The sequence below is a fragment of the Bufo bufo genome, chromosome 8 (assembly GCF_905171765.1).
Source record: "Bufo bufo chromosome 8, aBufBuf1.1, whole genome shotgun sequence".
NCBI lineage: Eukaryota > Metazoa > Chordata > Amphibia > Anura > Bufonidae > Bufo > Bufo bufo.
Window position 1 is genome coordinate 11,813,053 of NC_053396.1, and position 15,839 is coordinate 11,828,891.

Genomic DNA, 15,839 nt, shown 5'->3' on the forward strand with positions numbered 1-15,839 from the left:
ATCCCTCGGTGGGTATATAAGGTGTGATAGGCTGTCTGCACACATATCCCTCGGTGGGTATATAAGGGGTGTGATAGGCTGTCTGCACACATATCCCTCGGTGGGTATATAAGGGATGTGATAGGCTGTCTGCACACATATCCCTCGGTGGGTATATAAGGGGTGATAGGCTGTCTGCACACATATCCCTCGGTGGGTATATAAGGGATGTGATAGGCTGTCTGCACACATATATATCCCTCGGTGGGTATATAAGGTGTGTGATAGGCAGTCTGCACACATATCCCTCGGTGGGTATATAAGGAATGTGATAGGCGGTCTGCACACATATCCCTCGGTGGGTATATAAGGTGTGTGATAGGCTGTCTGCACACATCCCTCGGTGGGTATATAAGGTGTGATAGGCTGTCTGCACACATATCCCTCGGTGGGTATATAAGGGGTGATGGGCTGTCTGCACACATATCCCTCGGTGGGTATATAAGGTGTGATAGGCTGTCTGCACACATATCCCTCGGTGGGTATATAAGGGGTGTGATAGGCTGTCTGCACACATATCCCTCAGTGGGTATATAAGGAATGTGATAGGCGGTCTGCACACATATCCCTCGGTGGGTATATAAGGTGTGTGATAGGCTGTCTGCACACATCCCTCGGTGGGTATATAAGGTGTGATAGGCTGTCTGCACACATATCCCTCGGTGGGTATATAAGGGGTGATAGGCTGTCTGCACACATATCCCTCGGTGGGTATATAAGGTGTGATAGGCTGTCTGCACACATATCCCTCGGTGGGTATATAAGGGGTGTGATAGGCTGTCTGCACACATATCCCTCGGTCAGTATATAAGGGGTGTGATAGGCTGTCTGCACACATATCCCTCGGTGGGTATATAAGGGGTGTGATAGGCTGTCTGCACACATATCCCTCGGTGGGTATATAAGGTGTGTGATAGGCTGTCTGCACACATATCCCTCGGTCGGTATATAAGGCATGTGATAGGCAGTCTGCACACATATCCCTCGGTGGGTATATGATGTGAGAGTTGAACACCGATGAGTCACGGCTTCTGCTTCATGGAACTGATGGACATTGGCGTGTCAGGCGAAAAACATCAGAGAGCACTCTGCAGCCATTGCTGGGGGTAGCAGCGTTATGGTCTGGGGAAAGTTTCGGGGCATTCTCTGGGCCCACTCATAAATGTGGAAGACGCGCTGACACGATCTGGGTATGAATCCATCCTGGCAGATCACGTACACCCATACATACTGATTGTCTTCCCTGGGGCGGATGGGATCTTCCAGCAAGACAATGCGGCATGTCACATGGCTAGAAATGTCCGACACTGATTAGAAGAGCAGGACCAAGACTTCCAAGTACTACCCCGGCCCCCTAATTCCCCAGACTTGAACCCAATTGAGGTGGGACCACCTCGATGGTCGTGTTCGTTCTAAAGTTCCTCCCCCCACGCCCCCTCCAGCAGCTGTGGGATGGTGTGCAGTCATCATGGCTCCAGATCCCTGTGACAACCTACCAGGACCTTATGGAGTCAAACCGGGCCCGTCTAGCTGCTGTCCGTGCTGCACACAGTGGTTACTATGGATATTTGCATTTATAATGCGTTACTAAGTTTGGGCACATTTAAAAAGAAAACTTTGGCACTGTAGTGAAGAAGCCCTTTAACCCCATTCTGCAATATGCCTTAAATTTATGGCATGGGTGAGAAACCGTCAGCGGCAGATGTCGGCTGTAAAATACAACCAGTAATCTGCTGCAACTGGTATTTAACCCCGTAGATGCTGTGGTTATTAGGTAGGTGGGCCGAGCATTGATGGCTCATGTAAGATAAAGTGTGGTTGACACCACCCAATGTTTTCCCTGAACTTAAAGGGATAATCCAGCCAGAAACATTTATAAGCTTGCCACTGGAAAATCATATACTGGTGGAGGTCTGACTGCTGGCCCCACCACCAGTTGTCAGAGATCAGTTGTATCTGCCAATGCCATAGGCTTTAAATGAAGCGGATAGGCACCTGCTTTCCTGCCGCTGCAACCAATATCCTCCTAACTGCGGAGCAACGGGGATCGGGTCCGCCATTATTTGGGTCGGACCCCCACCAATCTTGCATTTATCATGTATCCAGCCAGTAGGTCATACATGCTTCCCTTTAATTGTCATGTTTTGATATGTCTGAGGGTTGCACCTTACCCCCCTCCATTAGCTTTTCTTAATTTGCTATTGGAACGCAGAATTTTGTTCTCTTTTTATCAGCCGTTCCAAGCTAGGGAGAGGCTGACTGTGTAATGGGAAGTCCAGGACAATCCCTGACCCCCATGATTCCTCCGTTATGTCCCATATCTCCACGTGTCAGCCTGATAACGCTCCCGCACACTTACAAGCTCCATGTTTTAGGTTTAGTGGCCCTTTAAGCACAACCTTGCAAAAGCAGAATATTTCATAGACATAAATATTTGCAGGAGATATAAGCAGTGACGCGGGGCGTTTTCTGGACGGAGGGTGGGAGAAGCCTCATGTCTTTTAATAGCTGCTCCGCAGATGCCAGTGACCAGCAATTACCCTGTCATCTCAATGGAGGCCTTCATAAACCTCCTCGCCTCCTTTTGCGAATATAGACCTTCTTGTGCATTCATGAAGAGTCCTTGACTCGTCCTTTTCTTTCCCAAAAACTTGATTCACCTGGTTATATCAGGCTTTCCCTGGCCACTGACTGGCACGCGGGTCTAGTTAAGCGCCCGTATCCTTGCATAACTAGGTTATTTTTTTTCAGGATTCCAGAAAAGCTGTGTGACAACCATTGTGAAAGCTGCCAGTGGGTGCCCATATTGGTTGTCAACCAAGTACATTTTTGTAAAAATTCCAAAACGGTTGACTGTGGTCATACGTTTACAGAGGTAAATGAGTGCACCTACCTGTGCCGGATGGTGATGAGCTGGTGGTGTGTTACAGTCTTCTACAGCAGACAGTGACCTTTTCCATCCTATCCTGCGAGACACAAAACAGTAAGTCAGCACCTCGTGTACACCCCTGAAAACCCCTCACTGACCCCAAAGCCTGGACTGTACGGCGGCCTCGGCCACTGCCGGAAGTAATGGAAACCAGTGCGAGTGGATGTGGTTGTATTGGGACCTGGATTTTGTGCGATTTGTTCTGTCCCGGTCGTGGCAAAGTGTGGGTCACAATGCGACCCTGTTGGAGTAGTTGTGATGTAGGCAGCGGGTACAATGTGTGTCACCCTAGGCGCTGAGTGTCACCCACATTACCATCTCCCGCTAGACTCAGTAGGTAGGAGACTACTCCGTAGCCCAATTGTTAGGGTGTCAGGCGCTCCGGTATCCCACTTACAGTATGGTTGCAAGTGTCGGATGCGCTGCGACACAGTCTGGCAGGTGGAAAATCCGCAGCATGTTACAGTACCAGAAAAGTGCATGAGATTTCACAAAAAATCTCCTCCACACGCTGCAGAAAAGGCCACAGTCGAAACTGAACTGTGGTGGAAATCCGCAGATATGCAGATTTTTAGCAGATTTCATCTTGCGCATAGCAAAGGCTAAAATCCATGGTGGAAACCTGCAGCATTAAATCATCATGCTTCGGAATTAAAATGTGCACCACAGGTCAGTGTCTGCTGCAGATTTTTCTGCGGTGTGTGGCTGAACCATTTTGCAAAATCGCAAGAAAACCACGGTCCCGGCAACTTTCAGGTTACAACGCGACACCATTCACTTACATAAAAGTTGCTATTACTTGGAAAGTAGACAGCCCTACACTGCGATCTTTGGCCATGCCACATGTGCCGCGTTAGGGTCGTGGCGTAAACCCACTCCATTCACATCCAGAGCTGCGGGATATGTTACTGCTGTAAGGGTTACTTCACCCGCAGCAGGTTTCAGTGCAAAAAACTTGTGTGTTTGAAAAGCAGTTCTATTCATCTGAATATAGGGCTTGTAGAAATCCATGTGCTTCCCGCCAAAAGAACGCCTTAGGCCTCTTTCACCACGAGCGAGTATGCCGATGCACTGAATCCGGACCCATTAATTTCAATGGGTCTGTGTACATAAGCATTGTTTTTCACGCATCACTTGTGCGTTGCATGAAAATCGCAGCCTGTTCTATATTCACGCAAGTGATATTTTGCAGACAGACTGATTTTTAATCCCTGTTTTTCAAAAACAGCTGTAAATTTTTAATAAAGACCAATTGAAAACATGATTTTTACCCCAAAATGAGTAAAATGCAATAAAAAAAAATTGCCCAGAAGGTGTCCATAGTAGTGTTGATCGAGCACCAAAAGTGCTCGGGTGCTCGAGTAGAACACTTCGCGATGCTGGAGTGTTCGACCGAGCACAATGGAAGTCAATGGGAGAACCCCAGGCACCCCCTGCTCTGAAGAGGGGAGGTTGTCGGGACTCTAGTTCGGCTTAGGAGTCCCTGCTCTGACTCCATATATAGCTATATCCATATATGGAGTCAGTGCTTGGGGACACCCCAGTGTATTTAAATCTAATTTCTGAAAAGTTTCTGCCGGGATTTGAACTCCCAACGTTGTACATTAGAGGCAAGGACCTTATCCACTCAGCTATAAACCTGAATGGTAAACTGTGTCAGAAAAACCTCATAGTAGTTTCTGATGTAGTGAGTATTCCTATTCAGCAGAAGACGTATTTTATATTTCTGGGCAGGTTAACATGTAGCTCTATAGTGTAGTGGTTAATGTCTTTGCCTCTAATGTACAAGCTTGGAAGTTCGAATCCCGGCAGAAACATTTATATATATATATATATATATATATATATATACACTGCTCAAAAAAATAAAGGGAACACAAAAATAACACATCCTAGATCTGAATTAATTAAATATTCTTCTGAAATACTTTGTTCTTTACATAGTTGAATGTGCTGACAACAAAATCACACAAAAAAAAAAATGGAAATCAAATTTTTTAACCCATGGAGGTCTGGATTTGCAGTCACCCTCAAAATTAAAGTGGAAAAACACACTACAGGCTGATCCAACTTTGATGTAATGTCCTTAAAACAAGTCAAAATGAGGCTCAGTAGTGTGTGTGGCCTCCACGTGCCTGTATGACCTCCCTACAACGCCTGTGCATGCTCCTGATGAGGTGGCGGACGGTCTCCTGAGGGATCTCCTCCCAGACCTGGACTAAAGCATCTGCCAACTCCTGGACAGTCTGTGGTGCAACGTGACGTTGGTGGATAGAGGGAGACATGATGTCCCAGATGTGCTCAATTGGATTCAGGTCTGGGGAACGGGCGGGCCAGTCCATAGCATCAATGCCTTCGTCCTGCAGGAACTGCTGACACACTCCAGCCACATGAGGTCTAGCATTGTCTTGCATTAGGAGGAACCCAGGGCCAACCGCACCAGCATATGGTCTCACAAGGGGTCTGAGGATCTCATCTCGGTACCTAATGGCAGTCAGGCTACCTCTGGCGAGCACATGGAGGGCTGTGCGGCCCTCCAAAGAAATGCCACCCCACACCATTACTGACCCAATGCCAAACCGGTCATGCTGGAGGATGTTGCAGGCAGCAGAACGTTCTCCACGGTGTCTCCAGACTCTGTCACGTCTGTCACATGTGCTCAGTGTGAACCTGCTTTCATCTGTGAAGAGCACAGGGCGCCAGTGGCGAATTTGCCAATCTTGGTGTTTTCTGGCAAATGCCAAACGTCCTGCACGGTGTTGGGCTGTAAGCCCAACCCCCACCTGTGGACGTCGGGCCCTCATATCACCCTCATGGAGTCTGTTTCTGACCGTTTGAGCAGAGACATGCACATTTGTGGCCTGCTGGAGGTCATTTTGCAGGGCTCTGGCAGTGCTCCTCCTGTTCCACCTTGCACAAAGGCGGAGGTCGCGGTCCTGCTGCTGGGTTGTTGCCCTCCTACGGCCTCCTCCACGTCTCCTGGTAGCGCCTCCATGCTCTGGACACTACGCTGACAGACACAGCAAACCTTCTTGCCACAGCAAACCTTCTTACCACAGCTCGCATTGATGTGCCATCCTGGATAATCTGCACTACCTGAGCCACTTGTGTGGGTTGTAGACTCCGTCTCATGCTACTACTAGAGTGAAAGCACCGGCAGCATTCAAAAGTGACCAAAACATCAGCCAGGAAGCATAGGAACTGAGAAGTGGTCAGGTCACTACCTGCAGAACCACTCCTTTATTGGGGGTGTCTTGCTAATTGCCTATAATTTCCACCTGTTGTCTATCCCATTTGCACAACAGCATGTGAAATTGATTGTCACTCAGTGTTGCTTCCTAAGTGGACAGTTTGATTTCACAGAAGTGTGATTGACTTGGAGTTACATTGTGTTGTTTAAGTGTTCCCTTTATTTTTTTGAGCAGTGTATATATATATATATATATATATATATATACAGTACAGACCAAAAGTTTGGACACACCTTCTCATTCAAAGAGTTTTCTTTATTTTCATGACTATGAATGCATCAAAACTATGAATTAACACATGTGGAATTATATACATAACAATCAAGTGTGAAAATATGTCATATTCTAGGTTCTTCAAAGTAGCCACCTTTTGCTTTGATTACTGCTTTGCACACTCTTGGTATTCTCTTGATGAGCTTCAAGAGGTAGTCCCCTGAAATGGTCTTCCAACAGTCTTGAAGGAGTTCCCAGAGATGCTTAGCACTTGTTGGCCCTTTTGCCTTCACTCTGCGGTCCAGCTCACCCCAAACCATCTCGATTGGGTTCAGGTCCGGTGACTGTGGAGGCCAGGTCATCTGGCGCAGCACCCCATCACTCTCCTTCATGGTCAAATAGCCCTTACTTTCAAAGTTTTCCCAATTTTTCGGCTGACCGACTGACCTTCATTTCTTAAAGTAATGATGGCCACTGGTTTTTCTTTACTTAGCTGCTTTTTTCTTGCCATAATACAAATTCTAACAGTCTAATCAATAGGACTATCAGCTGTGTATCCACCTGACTTCTCCTCAACGCAACTGATGGTCCCAACCCCATTTATAAGGCAAGAAATCCCACTTATTAAACCTGACAGGGCACACCTGTGAAGTGAAAACCATTTCAGGGGACTACCTCTTGAAGCTCATCAAGAGAATGCCAAGAGTGTGCAAAGCAGTAATCAAAGCAAAAGGTGGCTACTTTGAGGAACCTAGAATATGACATATTTTCAGTTGTTTCACACTTGTTTGTTATGTATATAATTCCACATGTGTTAATTCATAGTTTTGATGCCTTCAGTGTGAATCTACAATTTTCATAGTCATGAAAATAAAGAAAACTCTTTGAATGAGAAGCTGTGTCCAAACTTTTGGTTTGCACTGTATATATAAGTTTTTAGCCATAATATATTTACATATATTATTATATATCATATATTTCAGATGGATGATTTTTATCTATATATATAATTATTATTATTTTTATTTTTTTTGTAATTACACATTTATTTTGTGCCATACATTTTTTACAATTACAAAAAAATATAAAATATATAAATTTAATCTCTATTTCTGAAATGTTTTTGCCAAGATTCGAACTCCCAATCTTGTACATTAGAGGCAAGGACCTTATCCACTTAGCTATAAAGCTGAATGCTAAACTGTGTCAGAAAAACCTCATAGTAGTTTATGATGTAGTGAGTATTCCTATTCAGCAGAAGACGTATTTTATATTTCTGTGCAGGTTATCATGTAGCTCTATAGCAGGCATGGCCAGCCTGTGGCTCTCCAGCTGTTGTAAAACTACAACTCCCAGCATGCCCTGCTGTAGGCTGATAGCTGTAGGCAGTCTGAGCATAGTGGGAGTTGTAGTTTTGCAACAGCTGGAGAGCCTCAGGTTGGCCATCCCTGCTCTATAGTGTAGTGGTAAAAGGGCTTCTGTCACCCCCCAAAAGTCATTTTTCATTTTTGGGCTAATTAAAATCCTTATAGTGCGATTATTCAATATATATACGTGTCTTCATTCGGCGCAGACGCTCTGAGAGTGTGCCTGCGCCGATGACGTCTTCTCTTTCGGGTTTAGAGGTGATGTCATTGGCGCAGGCGCACTGAGGGAGTGCTGAGGAAGCGAGCGTCCTTCTCTCAGAGCGCCTGCGCCAAATGAAGACACGTAAGGCACAGGCGCGGGATTTGAAATGCTGACAGGGCCAGCCGGAGGGGGAGAGCGCTCGCTGGCCCTGTCAATCAACAGGAGGAGGGGGCGTTTTTTTGAAAGGAGGATGCGGCGGCTACCAGCAAGTAACCGCCCTACTTTCTGGTAGCGAGGTAATTAACATATTATAAAAGTGCGGTTTTTAAAGAAACTAAGCCACAGAAAAAGGTAAGAGCACTATATATTGAATAATTGCACTATAAGGATTTTAATTAGCCCTAAAATGAAAAATGACTTTTGGGGGGTGACAGAAGCCCTTTAACATCCTTGCCTCTAATGTACAAGGGGTTGGGAGTTCAAATCCCAGCAGAAACTTTTCAGAAATAGAGGCTAAATTACATTTAAATACACTGACTCGAGCATCGCACTCGAGCATACGCGTGTTCAGCCGAGCATGCTCGATCAACACTAGTCCATAGCCTTTAAATGCCTGACCACAGCAGGGCACTATTACTACAGCTTGAGATCTGAAAGGAAATCAGAATTGTGATGGATGTGACTGCAGCAATGTAAAGCTAAGTTAAAGGGAATGTGTCACCAGAAAAGGACCTATTTATGTTTTTATATTTATATATAAAAAATATATATTTAGAATTTTTTTGTTTTTGTTAAATAGATATAGATTTACATAGATACATACAGAGATAGATGGACTAAAAAATCCTAAAATCGTGCAGTTTTACACTGGTCACTAGGACTAAAATATGTTGGGACTTGCGGTTCTTTGAGAGCAGCCCCATGGGCCATACACACAACGGTCAGGAGGGACCTCTGATTTCTGTGGGAGGGTTTTCTAGGCACGCTCTGTGACCTGTGCAGAAGTCAGGAGGGAGTAGATAAGCTGTGATATCGCCTATTGTCAACGGTGGATCCCGTGTTATTTATACACAGGTGATATCTGTCGTTGAAATCCTGCCTGTGTGTTACCTATACAGGACAGAACTAGTGGCCAGTGTGAAAACTGCAGGATTTTAGGTATACGTATAGAAACGGACATGGAAAAGTAAAACAAAAATTAATGTTTAACATAAAAAAGTGATGTAAAGAATAGATAGTTTTCTGAGGACACATTCCCTTTAAACCCTAAAGTGACAAGAACAATACTGGGCATTTACGCTGTAAATTCTGCACAAATTCTGCAAAAAGATCCGATTATTTATAACAGGCGTCAGCAACCTTCGGCACTCCAGCTGTTGGGAAGCTACAATTCCCAGCATGTTCTATTCATTTCTATGAGAGTTCTGAGAAGAGCAGAGCAAGTGTGCATGTTGGGAGTTGTAGTTTCACAACATCTGGAGTGCTGGAGCTTGCCTACCCCTGTTTTATAGATCCACAGGCAGAGCACATAGTGCAGACCCCCTGCATCATCAGAATGGGGTACCTTGGGCTTATTCACTTACCCAAAGTAACTAATTAAAAGGGGGTCCCTGTTCAGGACCCTCATCTATTAGCAGCTGTGGAGGACACGCCGGGTCTGTACATTACGTGAACAGTGCATTGTGTAATACTTCATTTCTCCTGTACTGGCGCTGCTGGGAAATTTAACACTTGCCGCATGGTTGTGCCACAGATTACTGCTGATCATCGGGAGACCATGAAGGTGGAGAACCCCCGAATATGATATTTGTGTTTATTCTTTTCCACAGTTACTGCAAAATGCCTTGACCACAGCACCGAAAACCCTTCAAGCCAAAAAAGCAGTAGGTGAAGGAGACCTTAAAGGGGTATTCTGGTTATATGAAGTCATCCCCTATCCACAGCATAGAGGATATCTATTAGATCAACAGGTTATAAAAATAAATAAATAAGCCTCAAAAATACGTTGCTTGGTGGTGTCGCAGGTCCCGACGGTGAAGTGGGTACAGTTCACACAGGTAAAAGTGTTTCTTTGGATAGGACCGCGCTACCTCTGGAATCACAGAGAATCCACAATCGAAGCCAGCAAGATATTCACAAGCATGGGGAAGCAAACAGGCCAGTCAAAACCTCTCCTCCTCTCCTTTCCAGGCTTCTATGGAACACCAAAATTGCATCCAATAGTGAAGTACCGTCATGCAAGTCGGAGTAAAAACGGTTTTATTATACTCACAATGCACACGTATAAACAAGCAGTATACAATGGATCAAAATCACCCGACCCGGGTTTCGCTCGGTTGAGCTTCGTCAGGGGTACCCCTGACGAAGCTCAACCGAGCGAAACCCGGGTCGGGTGATTTTGATCCATTGTATACTGCTTGTTTATACGTGTGCATTGTGAGTATAATAAAACCGTTTTTACTCCGACTTGCATGACGGTACTTCACTATTGGATGCAATTTTGGTGTTCCATAGAAGCCTGGAAAGGAGAGGAGGAGAGGTTTTGACTGGCCTGTTTGCTTCCCCATGCTTGTGAATATCTTGCTGGCTTCGATTGTGGATTCTCTGTGATTCCAGAGGTAGCGCGGTCCTATCCAAAGAAACACATTAGATCAACAGGGGTCCGGCTGCAAGGACCCTCACCGATCACAAGAAATGGGGGCTCTGAACCCAGCAGGTCGGGCATGTGCGCTGCTTTTCCATTCATCTGCTGTCTCCAGAGCTCCCATAGAGATGCATGGACCCCCGGCCTGCCACTGGGTTCACTTTGGGGGCCCCCTTTCTCGCAATCAGTAGGGGTTCCACTAGTCTGTGGATAGGGGATAACTTTCCATTACATGGTTTTGCAAGATTTTGGCAAAAACTGCAATGTGTCGAAAAAAAAACCCTGAAATTTTGAATGTCAGAGAATTTTATTTAATTTCCTAATTTCCCTCCGATTGTCGAGCGCTGCGCCATATGTTAGTAATATAATTCAGATGACTAGTAATGGTTTCTATCCAAAGTCCTTTACCCATGGAGGCCAATCGTACAATCATTTACAATGTAGATAAAACCAGCAACAATGTATCAAGTATTAAATACAGTAGTCTACATCCCAGCCAGCGCAGGGAATGTGTGAGCGCAGCTCTGGAGGGGGAGGCTCCTTTGTTCTGCTTATTAGGAAGAAGTGGCTTGCAGCAGGGCAAGGGGAGGAGGGGGCTCCTCATTGTATGGCGGGCTCCAGTTGTAACCCCCCCCACTCATTATCACAGCGGAAGGAAAACTGTCAGGTTCATGTCGTTTGTTCTCTATTTACTTTGTTTCCTTGTTTTCCTTTTAGCCACGTTTTCAAGCAGAGAGCGCGACCAAACAAAACCTGTCTGGGAGGAAAAGGAGGGGGAGGTGACTGCCTGGTAATGAAATAGTTAAAATAAATGCACTGGAGGAGGGGGGGGGGGGGGCAGCAACTATTTGTAGAACAAACGTAATTTTAACTATGTCCTATAAAGTAGTCGTTGAGTTGTGGAAGCATCGGTGTAGCAGAGCTGACTTTGCCAGACTTATGCATTTATATAGGACTGCAGTTTTTTAATTCCGAGTAATCCCTTAATGATCTAGTGTACGTGACAAACTCGGCTCTGCTGTAACCTGTAGATACCCCAGCCATTCCTGCAAAGGTGTAGGAAAGACGAGAAACGTGTTCTCCTCTTTCAAGATGGTTGATAATGAGCCTCTTCCTTCTCTCGTCCAGCACACCACCCACCAGGCACGTAGCCCTAAAATGTAGGGACCCCAGTTCCTATTAAAATCCCCCCCCCCCCCTCCTCAGGACTAATGGGAGGGGCACTTGGAGTTGGCTGGCTGCTTGAAGGAGCAGATCAAGTGTCGTCTGATGCAAGAGAAGCGTGGAGTTGCATCAAGGCTGATCTGGAAGTCCCAGTTTGTGGGTTTATGATCCCCCCCTGCTCCGCCTCAGTCACACCCCACCACGACCCAGCACTCACCCAACACATCTCAGGGAAGGGGTGCTCCACTCTTGGGGGGATTTTTACTTGCAGCTGGAATTCACAGGACGGAGAGTCAATGCTGTCACCCTGCACACACACACACACAGGCTGAAAGGGCCCACCCTGGCCAACCCAAATCCAATGACACGTACAGGTCCGCCCCCTTCCAGCGTATAAGGTCTGCTGCGAGCAATGGAAAGTTCATATAGCTCCCTGGATGGTGGGTGGTGGCCCCCGAGAAGAGAGAGCGTACTGTTCTCCCAGTCACATACTCGGCGTCCCGCTCGCAGCCTCTATCCCTGTGATTATAAAGACCTCCACTCTCAGCCTTAAAAAAGGAGCCTTCACGCAGGCGGTTAACCCTTGGCGCTCTATGCTCTTTAACGTCATTAATTTTCCGTCAGCAGTATATGGTCCCGGTGTATACAGTGCCGTCCGTCACCCATGGGGTCCCATCTTAATTGAACATCTAGCGCTCGGTATACTTTGTGTGTGTGGAGACCCTCTGTACGGGATATTGCTGGCAAATAAAAATGGTATGCCCACGTATATAGGGTTAATAGGGGCCAAAATGTATGCCCCCTTGCTCTGTGTAATTGACCTATACACAGTAAACACTGCTGCCTCTTGATTGTCGGGGTCGTCTACTCAGTAGCAGCCTCGTCCCATTCACTTGAACAGGATGAAGCTGCAGTAACCTGTACCCCCGCTAGCAAGTGCCGGTAGAGTCTCCTTCAAACAGGTGATCGCCGGGGGTGCCGAGAATCGGACCCTCCACCATTGTGATATCCATCAGTGTTCCAGACCCAGAAAATTCTCTATTCATTATTGTACATATCAGAGGATGAGAAATGGCTGATGCCAGAGAGCAATAGTTTGCTTTCAACCGCATACTAGATGGTTTACCCATTATATGAGGTTTCAGCCAAAAGATACAGATTAGCGCTGTCTGAATGCAGGGACGCCTACAGATCCAGTAAATTTGGGTGCTCCATTGTAGTAATGGGTGATACTGACACAGCCCCGCAACTTAGACCTCTACAATCAATATGTCATAGAAGTCAGTGGTGGGAAAACCTGCCTCAATGGGTGTGTCCCTTTAAGAAAAAGATTAGCAGTGACTGGCTGCAGGGTCAGTGAGTTTGAGTCCCCGGGTCCATGCACATGAGGTCTATACATTACATTATAGTATACAATCAATATGTCGTAGAGATCAATGGTGGGAAAACAGACTTCAAGGGGCGTGTCCCTTTAAGAAAAGGATGTCCGATTATAGACTATTCCCCCGGACCGGACTCCCATGAGGTATAGAGAAATCACTTCCACTTCCAGATGTTTGGTCTGGGAGCTATTCCTGGAGAATTTAAATATCAAACTAAGTATTTCCATTGATTGATATTTTCTTCCAGAGCAGCGATGATGGCGGAATACTGACCCGCATCCCCGTGAAGACACGTACTGCTCTGCACCGTGCTCCAAGCCTGCAGTGTCCACATCCTAGCTAGCTTAAATATGTTGTCAGAACAGGAAGTGTTGTCATAAGGACACAGCGCCTTTTAAAACCGCCACCTGTTTCCCCAGCAATAACTGCAGGATCCCACAAAAGCATGAAAAAAAAGTGGTGTCCAAACCTCCCCCTTTAAACCGTACCTGTCCCCATAATATTAATTCTGGAGCATGTTTTCTTAGAACTCTGCATTTTGCCATTCCTCTACTATTCCTGCTAGAAACTTGTGAATAAATTGACAACTCGATGTTTCCAGTTAGAGGTGTGTCCCATACATCATCTGACACTGTCCAATCAGAGCTGTGTAGGAACACTCCCCGTTTGGGAACACACCTAGATCAGTGATGGCTAACCTCCGGCACTCCAGCTGTGGTGAAACTACTACTCCCAGCATGCTCCATTCATTTCTATGGAGTCCTGAGAACGGCCAAGCAAGTGTGCATTTTGGGAGTTGTAGTTTCAACCATAGCTGGAGTGCCGGAGGTTAGCCATCGCTTGCTTGTCAGTTTATTGCCAGAAGGAATAACGGAGGAATGGCACAATGCAGAAATCTTATTTCATGGGGAATACAAGTATGTACCAAAACAGATATGTCAGAAGAGCATGGAGGATCTCTTTGAAGACGATCTGTCACTACTCCTGAAATTTCTGCATCTATCACGACCCTATGTCGTGTCATTCTTCAATTATTCCTACGTGAAATGTATGAATACATTGCCGGTTGGCCCGATACAGCCGGTACTGATTGGATTCTCTCAGACTGTGTAGGAATACCGCCCAACTGGCAACACACAGCTGTGAATTAATTCGAAAAATTCTAGCAGGAATAATAGAGGAATGGCACAACTTTGAGTGATAAGAATAGATGCTTCTCAATGATTATTTCACGTGGAATATAAATATCTAGTAAAGCAGACAGGTCAGTTGATGTAAGCACGGTCGCAGTAGAGTCTCGCCTTGTGCCGTGAAGGGAGCGTTATGTGCAGGCTTTATTTATGCAGATGTCTCTGAGTCTTTGCTGCCATGAAGGCCGGTGGGCGGTATTATGGCTCCTGTCCACATGACTGCTTTTGCCAGTACTTCAGACAGTAAGAGCTAAGTGAAAAATCTGTGTACACCAGCAATTATCGTCTCCTCTGTGCTAGGCAGATTGTGGGTCATTTCTGAGGATCCTTGTAGTCCTCAAATATCTTATAAGAGGTTTAAAAAATCATTAATGTGATGAGAAATAACCTGTAAATCCTTGTACTATTAAATGATAAAAGCCACCACTAGGGGGAGCTCACTGTGAACCCAATAATAAAACTGTATGCAGTAGGCTCCCCCTAGTGGTGGCTGCAGACAGTCAGAAATTTGTAATGTATTTCATTCGTGCAAAGGATTTGGAGCCCTGTCTAACGCCTAAATTATTTAAAGGGGTATTCCCATCTCAGGCAATGGGGGCATATCGAGATTAGAATACCCCTTTAATTGGAGTTAACAGCAATTACCAGGTGGTGGTTCTCTTTCAGTGCACACAGCTCAGCTATTTCTGAGTTCGGAGCACCGTGTCACACCTTATGCAATGATGTCTCAATTGTTTGTGGGGTAAATATTACAGTTTTAAGAGAAAATGTACAGAATGTAACTAAAATGTCAGGACACAGCGTGCATCACAGTAACGCTCCGATTAACCCGCATTAGCAGTTCCCTAACACATAACAGTTTGGTCAGAGTCATATTAGGGTCTCTGTGACCCCCTCGTCGTTATACTGCCCCAGTGATCTGCAATATCCTCGGGCTGCACAGTAGGAAACCCATCATCCCTTTGTGTAATTTCCAGGGGATTAGCCGAGTACAAATAGGACTTTATGTGTTCCATGTTCTAGGCGGCGGATTACATTCATTGCATCGTGGAGAGCTGGGATCCCGATTTCACCTTCATCATTTCTGGGGACACTGGTTCACATTCAATATGGCCGCTATCACAGCTCGGCACCCAGCTTCCCATTCAGTAATGTGAAGGCAGAGTTACCCTTTGTGAATATTGGAAAAGCTGGATGACAACACCTGAGAGGAGGGGGATATACGCAGCCATATCGGATGGAACCCAGTACCTAAAAACCGCTGGACGGAAGAGGGCATCTGTCAGCAGTTTTGTGCCTAGGGAACTGGCTGACCCGTTACATGTGTGCTTGGCAGCTGAAGGCATATGTGTTGGTCCCATGTTCATATGTGCCCGCATTGCATGTTTTACTATATGAGCCTCTAGGTGTAACAGCAACGCCCCCGTTGCTCCTAGAGGATCATTTGCATATATTAAA

At 45.8% G+C, this 15,839-nt stretch overlaps 1 protein-coding gene across 5 annotated transcripts in view; it reads right to left on the bottom strand.

Moving 5' to 3' along the window:
- Positions 1 to 15,839, bottom strand: part of SLC38A5 (solute carrier family 38 member 5) — a 45,394-nt gene that overhangs the window by 19,243 nt on the left and 10,312 nt on the right. For 2 of the 5 annotated variants that reach the window (XM_040442197.1, XM_040442195.1), the window contains exon 2: positions 2,933 to 3,005. The gene's annotated coding sequence lies outside the window, so the exon portion shown is untranslated. Of the gene's footprint in view, positions 1 to 2,932; positions 3,006 to 12,026; positions 12,172 to 15,839 lie in introns of those variants that run through there. The other 3 variants (XM_040442194.1, XM_040442196.1, XM_040442198.1) reach the window with 3 other exon arrangements.